Raw genomic sequence first — 13,925 nt, forward strand, 5'->3', positions numbered from 1 at the left:
GGATAACAATGAAAAAGGTTGAAATGTGATGTGTGACCCCGGGTTGTAGGCAGTGGCGTTGTCCACTTTCTCTGGGTATGAGACGGGAAAAGATGTTTATGATAAATGAGTTTAATTGTGGAGTTTTGAATACATGTGTATTTGTGATACCTGGGTAGTAGTAAGATGGTGGTTCGTCCCGCTTGCTCCAGGTTAATGTTTGAGATTTGATAACAGTAATGATTGCTTCTAAACTGAACGAATGTATGTTTTGAGATCCTGGGTAGTAGCAAGGGTTGTGGTTCGTCCCACTTGCTCCAGGACAGAGATTGAGACCCTGGGTAGTAGCAAGGGTTGTGGTTCATCCCACTTGCTCCAGGTCAGAGATTGTGACGCCTGGGTAGTAGCGGCAGTAGTGATACAGGTCCAGGTGCTCAGAAGTGAGTTGTGAGTCGTCTGAGAGACGGCGAAGATCTTTATTTCCTCTACTTTGTGTTTTGATTAGAATCTCTCCACCTTTGTTTTGGAAAGATTATATTATGTATTGCACTCTTTGAATTTGCCTATAGAGGCTCTCATGTTTCCTTCGGGAGAGATTAGGACATACTGTTGTCAACTACTTTCATACTGTATCCTAGCCGGCCTAAACTTCGTGGGCCGCGACTAGTGGCTATTTACTTATGTTATATATATCTATATACTGTCCTTCTCTTATTCTCCTAGATGTCTTTTGTTGTCGGAACGTGAGTGATACGTCTTCGCGATTTTATTTCTACTCTTTTCAGGCTTCTCGATTAATACTCCTTTTGAAATTACCTATTTTTATTTATTAAAATTCCACCTGAGAGTCGTACCACCGTAATATCATTGACTTATGACTCGAGCATAAGGATTTGAATATTAGGGTGTTACAAAATTCACCTAAAGGATCGACAAATACGTCTCCCTATAAATTGGTGTATGGCCATGATGCGGTATTGCCATTAGAAATTAATCTTAATACTTTAAGAGTGATGAGACAAGATGATTTACCGATTGATCATTACTGGAATGCAATGTACGATGAATTGAATGATTTATATCAAGAAATTGTTTTAGCACTCGAGAATATGATTCATTAAAAAAAGTAGTATTGCTCAAAGTTATAACCATCGAATGAAAGAGAAATGCTTTAGTGTGGGAGAGTTAGTCTTAAAAGTTATATTACCAATGGAAAGAAAGTCGAATTTTTTTGGTAAATCATCCCATAATTGGGAAGGACCATTTTAGGTGATCGATTTGTATTTGAGGAACGCATATCATATTAAAGATATCGATTCTAGTAATGAGGTTAAATCGATAAATGGGAAGTACTTGAAGCAATATCGATGTCTGAAAAGTGGTGTTTAAATATATATAAATTAGTACAAGTAAAGGAAAAGAATATCTGTTCAAGAGAATACATTAAACTTGTGGATCATAAGGGGCTAACAGTTCTTCAAGTTCCGCACGAAGTTGAGTTCTTTCTGTGTTGTAGGCGTTGTAAGTTTCGATCTCATCATGTTCTTCGAGTTGCACTTTGTCATACCTCCTACTAATCTCAGCTCGTTTATCTTTTATCCTGCAAAGACTTTTAAATAATATTTGTTTCTCCTTCTGGGCCTTGGCATAAAGTTTTGTCAATGTGGCTTGCTTTTTTCGAATTAGGGCCAATTCCTTTTCGAGTTCTTCCTCACGCCTTGCTAAATAAGCTTGAGTATTAATAGCTTGAGCGATATGGGTTTCAAATTTCTTGTAAGACTTTTGTACTTAATGATGGGTTGCTTCAGCTTCTGCAAATTCCATTCGATTTTGGTTAGCTTCTCTTTTACTTGTTTCAATTTATCTTAAAAAATAAAAAGATGATTAGAAACCCTTTTAAATCTCTTCACCACGGTGGAAAATTGAGGTGGAACCTGGAATTCAAGAGAAGAATTCAAAATGTCAGATGGGATACTATTTAGGTCACTTCTTGAAACCCATTCTTCAGTAGTATGGTTTAGCATCTTTAGAAGAGAGGTCAATTGATTGTGAGTTCTTGGGGAGAGCTCTTTGGGAAGACTTGATTTTGGAAAATCTTCCATTTTCAGAGTTGAAGTGGTGCTTCCTCTTTGACGGTAATCCTGTTCAGCACAACTAAGAGTTCAACCAAAATAGAGTTAGACGGGTTCGAGGCAGTGGTTGAAGGGTCCCTTGCAGATTTGGGACTCAGTGGGAAAGACGGCTCATATTGGTCCATTAGATCTGAAGGATGTCTTGTTTGAGGAGACGGCATTGTTTCTTTGGTGTCTCGAACAGGTGAATGAACAGTTTGAGTGGGAGGAGAATTGAGGATAAGGTTGGTATTAATTGGAGAAGAAAGGGTGGAATTATTCACAGGTTGAGGAAAAAGAGATTTTTCTTTATCCAAATCTGTTCGATTTTGTTCTTCAATGACTGATGAATCAATGACATGGGTAGGAGTGATAATGATGGTTATTGGCTGAACAGGTGATGGCGGTTGTTGAGTTGCTTGCATGTGATGAAAAATTGTTTTATCAACGGGAGAAGAAGGATTCAAATGGTGGCTTCCTTACCCTCTAAATCGACTTGCCTAATCGGTGAGGAGAGGATAGATTGAACAGCTCTCCCAGCCTTTGTCAATATAGAAATAGTTGTGAGTAAAATAAAATGAAAATTGATGAAAAAAGTTTAAATCGGTGAATAATTTTACCTGGGTAAATTTCCTGTGTTGGAGATGTGGAAATGAAGAAGATTCCGATGAATCTTCTGTGTCAGATTCATTGGAAGATGAGAAAAAACATTTGAATGAGAGGAAGTTTGTTTCGTTGAGGGTTTTTGACTTTTATCAGAAGTGTCCTCGCTGGATGATTGTTTTTGGAATAAAATTGTACAGTTAGTGCAAAGTTTTAAAAAAATGATGATAAACAGGATTGATAGGAAGAGTTAACCAAGTACTTACCTTTGCAGGTTTGGAGGTTTTAGTAGAAATTCTTAGACTTTTTATCTTGGTTGTTTGGATGTTTCAGAAACTTTGATTTTTCTTTTTTGAGTTTTTTGGGCGAGGCCTCAGCCCCTTGAAAGATTTTAATTGAAGACCCTTTAATCTCATCCAAGGAACAATTATATCGAGAATAGTAATTGTTCCACCATTCGACAAATGACTTGGTGACAAATTCACTATGAATGTAAGGCAAATGAGAATAATGGCTTTGATGTTCATCATTGACGTTGAGACATCTTCGGATATCTTTCTTTGACTTGAATTCGACGTGACAAAGGGTATTATTTTTTTGAGGCATAGGAGTTGGAAGAGCTTGGGAGAAACCCATTTGTCTTGCAACATAATGGGGAGCGTGAAGGGTTATTTTGAATTGCTCTTTTTAATATTGAGGTATTCCTATCGAAAATATCTGAGCAGCAAGGAAATTGGCCCAAGTTGCATAAGCCAAATTATTGTCACCATCATGATTTGGAAAAAGAAGGCGTTCGAACCAAACTATCCCACAGTTTCGATGTAAGAAAGGGGTAAACGTCAGTTATTCATTTTGAAAGTTTTTGCATGAATGAAGTAATGAGAATATAGCCTAGAAAAGATCCTCAATCGAGGTAGCATCTTTAAAGTTTGGCTAGAAGGGAACTAATCGAAAGCCTTCAATGTGTTATTTTTCCGAAATGGTGCCCCCATCTTGCTTCATATGTTTTTTGAAGACGGCGTTTAGCCAGATTTGTAAAAGCCAAAAGGGTCCTCCCACACTAATCGAAGATCTTTTTCGAAGACAATTGACTAAATGTCCTAATTCATCATATAAATTTTCTAGGATTAACTTGGCCAAGTTGAACTTATGACCTTCGTGGACGTGGAGTAAGGCGGCCAGTAGGAGGAACAACTTTTGCATTATTTATGCTCCTTGAACAAAAAACGATGGCGTTTAACCAGTAGTACAAAAAAAGCCACGCTTTCCTCATCAGTCACAAGATCATTTCTATGGCCCATATGGTAATTAATAAAATCACTATAAGAATTCTTTTGGATTATCTTATAGGATTTAGTTGGTTTTGTGTCGAATGTTGCATAAGGGTAGTTTGTTGGAAGCCCAGTAATGGCAGCAACATAAAAAAGTGTGGGCCCCACTGTTCCGCAAGGGAGATGAAAATTGTTGGTAGTTTTTTTTTCAAAAAATACAATGCAGCTCCAATAATCTAGTGATGAGTGGTGGGTGTGAAGTGAGAGAGACGAAGAAGATCATGGATACCCTGTGCTCTCCAAATGTCACCTTTTGCTGGTTCAAGGGGTTGATACCAGGCAAGAAAATTAGCATTTCGGGAAGTGATTTTAGGGTTGTTTCTAAAAAGTTTTTGTGGTCGATAAAGGGGGCAATGAAAAGATCTTCCTTAATAAGCAAATCCTCTCCTTTAGCACTTGGGAAGAAATGAGCATTCTTTTCAGTTTGTTTCAGAGTTTGTAAAGGACCAATAAAGCAGCAGGTGTCGTCATCAACAATAAAGGAGATGAGAATCCTTTTGTCAGTTGGAAAATTCTTAGGATCTTCAATGATAACATCATTAAATTGATTCAATACCTTTAAATCAGATTGTTCAAAGGTTTCGGTTGCGATGTATTTGCCTTTGTCTTGAGCAGATAAAGTTTGGGGAATAGAAGGGGAAGCCATTGATGAGTATGCAGAGAAAATCCTAATGATTGATTTGGTTACGGAGGGAAGAATTTGCACAAGAAAGTTCAGAAAGGATTGGTAACAAGTTTTTTGAGAAGAAAGGTGAAAGTTGGGAGATGGAAGGTTGACGTGTGTAACGGTGAGAATTTTCTCAAGTAAAAATAAAAGAGGTAAATAACGCTACCGATTCATATTTTGTTTTTTCAAATTTGAAATTAAAACTTTTTTGAGAAGGCGAAATGGAAGAGAGAGAAACGGTTAGTAACGAAAAACGTACCATAATGGACACGAATAAATGAAAGATTAATAAATTTCTTTTAAATCAAATTTATTGATTATAGTTACAGAGTCAAATGAGACAAGATTAAGTGTTTCATTCCTAAATGATATCGAAAAACATGTTAATCCTAAGAGGACAATTTGTTGAAAGAAATATTTGATTTCAAAAAAATACATTAGTCGAAGTACGAGGAATTTCTATCCCGAGGAATGGAGTTTGCATCGAGAAGGGTTTTTCGAAAATTGGGAGAGAGAAGCTAGTCGATGTACTCAGTCAAAGAAAAAAAGTTATTTGAAATTAATTTTTGGCAGTTACCCACGTTGCACAAAAGGGGCGGGAACAGTTGCTTAAAAATTGGCACATGCGAAAGTTACTCTTGAATTTGATTGGTCAAGGACGTCAATAAATAGTGAAAGATTGATGAAGAAAAGGTTGAAACTTTGCTTCAAAAAAACACTCAAGCATACTCATATCCCAGCAACTTTCTGAGTTATTTTTCTGTAGAGTTCCTTTCATGTCTTTCCTTTTCATTTACATTTCCTGTAATCTTTATTTTTCTTGCAATTCTATCTTTCAAGCACATTTATCTTTTCGTATTTTCCTTTTAAAGTTCAGTAGTTTATTTCTTCGATTTCAAAACCCTTCGATCATGTCGAAGACAATTTACAGCTTTTATTTAAATTGAATAGAATTTATTTTAAATTTAGTTAATTTATTTTCAAAGTTTATTTTGTTTATCTTTCAAAAATTTTTTTTGCTTCTACTCGATAGAAAGATTCTTTGATGCACTTTATAAAAATCGGTACTCACAAAAGAGTAGATTTCGCTCCCAAACTACTAGATATCAAACCACTTTCGATTTACTAAAATAAAACACAGAATTTATTATTTTTACCCATCATTTAATTATAAAATCAATTTTTTTAGTCTAATAATACAACATACTTTATCTCATACTTAATAGTTAAAACTAATAAATTCTGATAACTTTCTAGTTAGTATTCCTCGTGCAAAACGCAAGCTGAAGCAGCTTCCGCCACCATTACAAACAAAATTTACAAATTCAGTTTCGAAACCCACAAGAAAATAATCAATAAGGCTAAGATCAGAACAAATTTCATGATAATGCTGCCTGACAAGTTGGATGATGTTATCCTTTTGCTAACTGCACCTCTCACAACTTTCCTCTGTATTTTAGATCCAAAACTAGGGACATCATCATCGGATGTTACCCTAATTACTGGACCTCTGGCAACCTTTTTTTGTATTTTAGAATAAAAGGTAGGGACATTATCTTCATCAGATTCAGATGTTACCCTAACCGGACGTCTGACTTTTTTCTCTATTTTTGAACGGAAACTAACGACGTCTTCATCGGAGTCGGAGGTTATCCTAGCCGGACGTCTGGCAACTTTCTTCTGTATTTTTGAATGGAAACTAACGACGTCTTCATCGGAGAGTATCCTAGCAGGACGTCTGGCAACTTTCCTCTGTATTTTTGTACGGAAACTAGGAACATCATCGTCACTTGTTCCCTCTCTATTATCTTGCCGATCCATTACTGATGGCAAATATAGGACCAGTTGGAACGGCTTCTTCTTTTTCTAGCTACACATCTCAGAGCTCATACACCCGAATGTTCTATGTATGATCTCAACCTTGAGACAGACCAGGGCCATATATAATGATGGAAGGATTTGTGGTCATATTCATCAATTACAGCCCAAGTAAATAAGTAATTTTATTAAGAATCTTTGGTCAATATTATATTTTCTTAAACAAAACCCCTATATACTTTTAAATATATATAATGAAAGACTAATTAAAAAATGACCAAGTCTAGCTCCCCTCAGTCAATGAGTTCATATACATGTATCAGTTAATTATCCATACAAATTCAACCTACAACCGTTTTCTTTATATAATAATCGAAGCCAACATCTTTCTTGATTCTTAAACTGGAAAAAATTATATTACACAGCGATAATGAGGATTGCAGGATTAAGTAATGATAAGAGAGGAAGGTTAGCAAGCCTGCTACTTTTTTTAATCAACGTTAATCATTTTTTTTTGAATTGTGTAATTTATCTTAAATTTTATATCTTGGATTATAAATTTTTAATTTTAAATTCTAAATTTTAAATCATAAATTCTTAAAAATTAAAATTTTTTTGAATTAAAAAAGAAAAATTTGCTAATATTAATTGTTCATAAGTATTTTAGTCTTTTTAAATTGAGAAATTACCTACAATAGAATTGTTTAGAGTAAATTGAAAATACAAAATTGTCACAATCTTTTTATTCCGAGATTGTATGTCATTTCCAATGATAAGGGTTGTACATGCTATAAAGACACATACACTCAAGTTAATATGCATTGTAAGAGGCATTAAGTTAGAAATTATATGTGAGTATATGTATTTAGAATATTATATATATCATGAGACGATGATATTATTATGAGCTCATCTTCTTATATGATTCTGAAATTATGAATTGTCTTTTAAATTTAGTTGATAAATGAGAATAACTTACTTTTTTTTTAATGATTTGTTCATAAGATGTTTGATCAAGGGCAATGCATGAGAGAGCAAAGCAACGACGATTGAATTTAATTTCTGCTCGGAAGGTTGTTAGACCTTATTTATGCGTGAGCATCTTTCCTATCTTTTCCTAGTGAATTTGTATCTAAATTATTGAGTTTAATAAAGAATTAATTATCTTTTAGTCAATATGGATGCTACTTTAAATCTTGTGCAATTCTGTTTATTTTAGGTAGTATTCATCTGGATTTGATAGAGTTTCTGTAGAAGAACAGATGAAGACGAATGATGCTGTCAACCCCTGACCTCTCTGTACTCAAACCTGAATAACTCGAGCTACAGAGGTTTAATGGACGTGATTCCAGTGACTTTGAAAAGCTAACTTTCAGAGATTTCCAACGATATATAATAGTCCATACTTCTTCTCCAAACTCGCTGCCAAGGCTGCGCCTAACTTGAGATTTCTCAAGTTAGGCACAAGACACAACAACAATACGCGAGATTGGTCCTGCCCACTTCAAGTTAGGCGCACTAAAGCCCAAGTTAGGTGCAGCTTCACTCAACTAAACTCCAATTCATGCTGCCAAGCCCAAGCTAGGCGTGGATCCTAGTGAAGCCAAGTGGTCCCCATCCATCAATTGAAGATTTGCTGATTGCTATAATTAATTCTAATTTAAATTCAAATTTTAAAAATAGGAAAAGATATTATTTTAGTTTTAAAGATAGATTTTAAATTAATTAGGATTAGATATAAATTGGGGGATACCATCTCAACATTATTCCAGACTACCAAAATACATTTTATTAGAATCTTTATTTTCTACTCTGAACCATGAGCAACTAATCATCCATTGTTAAGGTTAGGAGCTCTGTCTATTTCTATGGATTAATTTTATTGCTTTTTCTCTTTTGATTCATGTATGGATTTATAATTTAAGGATTGTTTTCGCTCTTTATGTAATTAGAATTTTTGTGGCATATAAACTGGAATTTGATCATGTAGCTTCTAATTGAAATTAATTGACCAAGGAATTGGCAGTTAATGAATTTTAGAGGAGACTAGAAAAGGTCTAAGGAATTAGGGTCTAGTCACATATAGTTTGCCATAAATTAAATCCTACATAATTAAAATAGTTAGTAAGAAAAGTAAATCCGGAAAAATAGATAACTCAGAAGCCTTAACTGCTATCTCAATATTTTACACCCAACTCATTCACCTGCGTGTCTTCAAACATCTAAATTTATTAATTAATGCTCTTTGAATATTCAAACACTATTTTCTTTCTATTTGTCTAACTAAGCCTATCAAATACTATTGTTGCTTAATCCATCAATCTTCGTGCGATCGACCCTTACTCACACAAGGTATTACTTGGTACGACCCGGTGCACTTGCCGATTAGTTTGTAGTTATAAATTCCGTACCAAATTTTTGACACCGTTGCCGGAGATTGATTGTGATTAACAACTATTCGTTGTTTGATTGCTTAGAATAGATAATTTTTTTTTAATTGATTTTGTTTTAGTATTATTAATTTTTTTATTTTATTTTCTATTTTTTCTCTTTATTTTATTTCTGTTTTTAATTTAAAAAAAATTTAAATAAGTAAAAAAATTTAATAAATAAAAAATAGCACTAATATTTTTCTTAATTTCTTAAATTAAGTTTGGTGTTTCCTAGTTAGTTTTATTTTAATTTTTCTTATTTTAATTTTTAGAATTTTTTTCTTTCTTCTTTACTCTCCTGTTTGCCACATGGTGCGTTTAATTCTGTTTGGTGTTGTGTGCTAAGGAAAAATAATGGAGAGAAATCATATGGGTTACTACTCACACCCGAGTAGTGATTCATATCATTATGAATGGGGGAACTACCCAAATTTTGGTTGGCAAGGTCAAAACCAAAGAAACTTCAGTGCTCCATGTTTCAACTATCAAGAGCCACCACCTCCCTATTCATATCAAGAACCACCATCTCCATATACATACCAAGAACCATCATTTTTCTACCCATATCAAGAGCCACCATCTACCTATTCTTACCAAGAACCATCATCTTTTTACTCTTATCAAGAATCATCACCTCCTTCTTATTCTTATCAAGAACCATCACCTCCTCTTTATTCATCTCAAATACCATCAGATCTTGAACTTCTAATGAAAGAATTCTTACATGATATAAAGACGAGTGTCAAAAATATAGAGAAACATGTGCAGTCGATTATCAAGTTACAAGAAGAGGAGCAAGCAAATTCCTTCCCAAGAGATATAATACAAGATCCTATAGAAGAAAGTGAGGAAATTAATCAAAGGAGTTCATACTCCAATGAATTAGAGAACTTTCTACCCTCACACATGGAAGAAGAAGAAGATGCAAAAACAAAGGAGGTTGATGCACCAACAAAGAAGAAAGATGCACAAACAAAGGAGGTTGCAAGGGATGAAAATAATTATGGGAATCTACACTCCAATGAAGCAGAGAGCGGCATAGAGGGTGAGTTTATTGAATCACCAATTCAAGAAGTTCTTGATGAAGGGTACACTCTAACCATCACACAACACCCACATGTTGAAATCAAAGAAGTGAAGATAACCAAGGGAAGCACTGAAAAGGGGATTGTGACCAAGAAACAGAAGAAAATATCCATGAAGAAGAAAATGTCAACAAAAAGCAATCCAACCTCTCCCCCAACAAGCAAGGTGAATCAAGCTAATCACAATAAAAGAAAGCTTGTTAGGAGGACTTCATATCAGGGGGCACTAATCTTCACCTCTCCCCCCTTGGAGACATTTCTTTTAACCAACTGGAAGAAGAGGAAGAAACTTCAATAATCAAGTGTCAAGCTAGTGACGTTAAAGAAGCGCTTGTCGGGAGGCAACCCGATAATTTCATATCCTTAGTACTTTTCGTAGTAGTAATTTTCTTACTTGATTTTTTATTGAGTTTTTACTGTTTCTCTGATCATGCATCTATTTTATCACATGAACCGGACACCTCAGTTCTTCTTTGCTTGAGGACAACTAAACCTTTAAGTTTGGTGTTGACGCTTCGCTTAAAGGTTTTCTGTTTATTCCTATGGCACCAAAAGGGAGGCGAATCATCTTCACTGAGGAGCACAACCTGAAGAATAAAATGACCGCTAGGATAACTAAGGTGGTTGAGTTCCTTTCATTTTTATTCCTCCCCTCTTTTTCTATATTATGTTCTGATTTTCTGCTATTTTTGCTTTGTTTGTTGCATGATCCTTTATTAGTTAGAATCCTAAGTCTAGTTTAGTTTTCTCTTAATTGATTTAAAAGATATCTCACGTATTACTCACTAAGCTTGAATTCAAATAAAAAATACAGAAGTGATGTATTGCATGAGAAATTGAGTTAATTTTAAGAGTAGTCTTATTTACTTAGATGTGGTGGCAATACTTTTTGTTTTCTGAATGAATGTTTGAATAGTGCATATTTTTGATAGTGAAGTTTATGAATGTTAAAATTGTTGGCTCTTGAAAGAATGATGAAAAAAGAGAAATGTTATTGATAATCTGAAAAATCATAAAATTGATTCTTGAAGCAAGAAAAAGCAGTAAAAAACACGAAGCTTGCAAAAAAAAATATATAAAAATAATATATAAAATAAAGAAAAAGAAAGAAAAAAAGAAAAAAAGTAAGCAGAAAAAGCCAATAACCCTTTAAACTAAAAGGCAAAGGGTAAAAAGGATCCAAGACTTTGAGCATTAATGGATAGGAGGGCCCAAAGGAATAAAATTCTGGCCTAAGCGGCTAAATCAAGCTCTCCTTAACCATTTGCTTGTGGCGTGAAGGTGTCAAGTGAAAAGCTTGAGACTAAGCGGTTAAAGTCGTGGTCCAAAGCAAAACGATTGTGCTTAAGAACTCTGGATACCTCTAACTGGGGACTCTAGCAAAGTTGAGACACAATCTGAAAAGGTTCACCCAGTTATGTGTTTGTAGCATTTATGTATCCGGTGGTAATACTGAAAAATAAAATGCTTAGGGTCACGGTCAAGACTCATAAAGTAGGTGTGTTCAAGAATCAACATATTGAACTAGGAGAATTAATAACACTATTTGAATTCTTAGTTCCTATGGATGTCAATCATTCTGAACTTCAAAGGATAAAGTGAGATGTCAAAATTATTCAGGATTGCAGTTGTAAACCCCATTATAAAAAGAGACATGAGCTTAATCGAACTCTCATTCTCATGCAAATTCACATCCTAAGCTTATATTAGTTCTGGTTGCTTGAGGTTCAAGTTTGGTGTTGTGATGCATGAGCATCTTTCCTATCTTTTCCTAGTAAATTTGCATCTAAATTATTGAGTTTAATAAAGAATTAATTATTTTTTAGCCAATATGGATGCTACTTTGAATTTTGTGCAATTTTATTTATTTTAGGTAGCATTCAGCTGGATTTGATGGAGTTTCTGCAGAAGAAGAGATGAAGGCGAATGATGCTGTCAACCCTGACCTCTCTGCACTCAAACCTAAATAACTCGAGCTACAGAGATCCAATGGACGTGATTTCAGTGTCGTTGGAAAGCTAACTTCTAGAGCTTTCCAACGATATATAATAGTCCATGCTTCTTCTCCAAACTTGCTGCCAAAGCTGCATTAGGCACACGGCACAACAACAATACGCGAGATTGGTCTTGCCCACTTCAAGTTAGGCGCACTAAAGCCCAAGTTAGGCGTAGCTTCACTCAACTAAACTCCAATTCATGTTACCAAGCCCAAGTTAGGCGTGGATCCTAGTGAAGTCAAGTGGTCCCCATCCATCAATTGAAGATTTGCTGATTGCTATAATTAATTATAATTTAAATTCAAATTTTAAAAATAGAAAAAGATATTATTTTAGTTTTAAAGATAGATTTTAAATTAATTAGGATTAGATATAAATAGGAGGATACCACCTCAACATTATCCCAGACAACCAAAATACATTTTATTAGAATCCTTATTTTCTACTCTGAACCATGAGCAACTAATCCTCCATTGTTAAGGTTAGGAGCTCTGTCTATTTCTATGGATTAATTTTATTGCTTTTTCTCTTTTGATTCATGTATGGATTTATAATTTAAGGATTTTTTTTTTGCTCTTTATCTTATGAATTTGGGTGGAACGGAAGTATGACCCTCTTTCTATTTGAGTTCTTGTATAACTTGGAAAAGCTCTTTACTTGAACAACAGCTTGAAAACATATTCTCCTAAATTTTAATTATCTGGATTTAACGGGATACGTGACATATAATCCTTTTATTTTTGGATAATTAGAGTTTTTGTGACATATAAACTGAAATTTGATCATGTAGCTTCTAATTGGAATTAATTGACCAAGGAATTGGCAGTTAATGAATTTTAGAGGAGACTAGAAAGGTCTAAGGAATTAGGGTCTAGTCACATATAGTTTGCCATAAATTAAATCCTACATAATTAAAATAGTTAGTAAGAAAAGTAAATCCGGAAAAATAGATAACTCTGAAGCCTTAACTGCTTTCTCAATATTTTACACCCAACTTATTCACCTACCTGTCTTCAAACATCTAAATTTATTAATTAATGCTCTTTGAATATTCAAACACTATTTTTTTTTCTGTTTGTCTAACTAAGCCTATCAAACACTATTGTTGCTTAATCCATCAATTTTCGTGGGATCGACCCTTACTCACGTAAGGTATTACTTGGTACGACCCGGTGCACTTGCCGGTTAGTTTGTGGTTATAAATTCTGCATCACTTATCCGAACTCACAAGATGATTGAGAAAGATTGAGAAAGTCTCTTCTTTGTGTTCCATTTGAACTAAGTTGAAAGCGTAACCTACAAAGATATTTTAGTACTTAAGTTAGTAAGGAGTTTAGAGGTATATATTCAAAACAGTTATATTATACATAAAAGTCTTTTTGGTTTACAAGTCTTACAAGTTGGGCTAAACCCAATAGAAACTACGCTCATTCACAGAAACGTGTTGACACGTGAATCACGTTTTCAAAGCGCTCATTCACTATTATGAACGACTCTTCTTCTTCTTCCTCGATGAAAACCACAACTGTCATTTTTTTTCGCGTTTTTCCACCTCCTCTTCTTCCTTCTTCTTCTCCGTCTTCTTTGTGTTTCTCCTCCTTTTTCTTTGCGTGTTTCATCTTCATCGTCGTGTTTCTCCTCTTTCTTCTTTTAATTTTGCAACAATATTTATTTTTTTCTTTGTTTGATTTTTTTCTCCCAAAAAGAATTATGAAAATATGAAATAAGAAGATGCAGAAGAAGAAGCAGCAGAAGATGAGGAGGAGGAAGAGGATTGGAAGAGTTCTGAATAATGCAGAACTTATCAGAATAAAAATACACCCAAAATTCCTTAAAATACACCCAAATATGTTCGTTTACACCCAAATATCTTCGTTTTATACCTAAAATTGCTACAAATAC

This window comes from Arachis ipaensis, chromosome B02 (genome assembly GCF_000816755.2).
Source record: "Arachis ipaensis cultivar K30076 chromosome B02, Araip1.1, whole genome shotgun sequence".
Taxonomy (NCBI): Eukaryota; Viridiplantae; Streptophyta; class Magnoliopsida; order Fabales; family Fabaceae; genus Arachis; species Arachis ipaensis.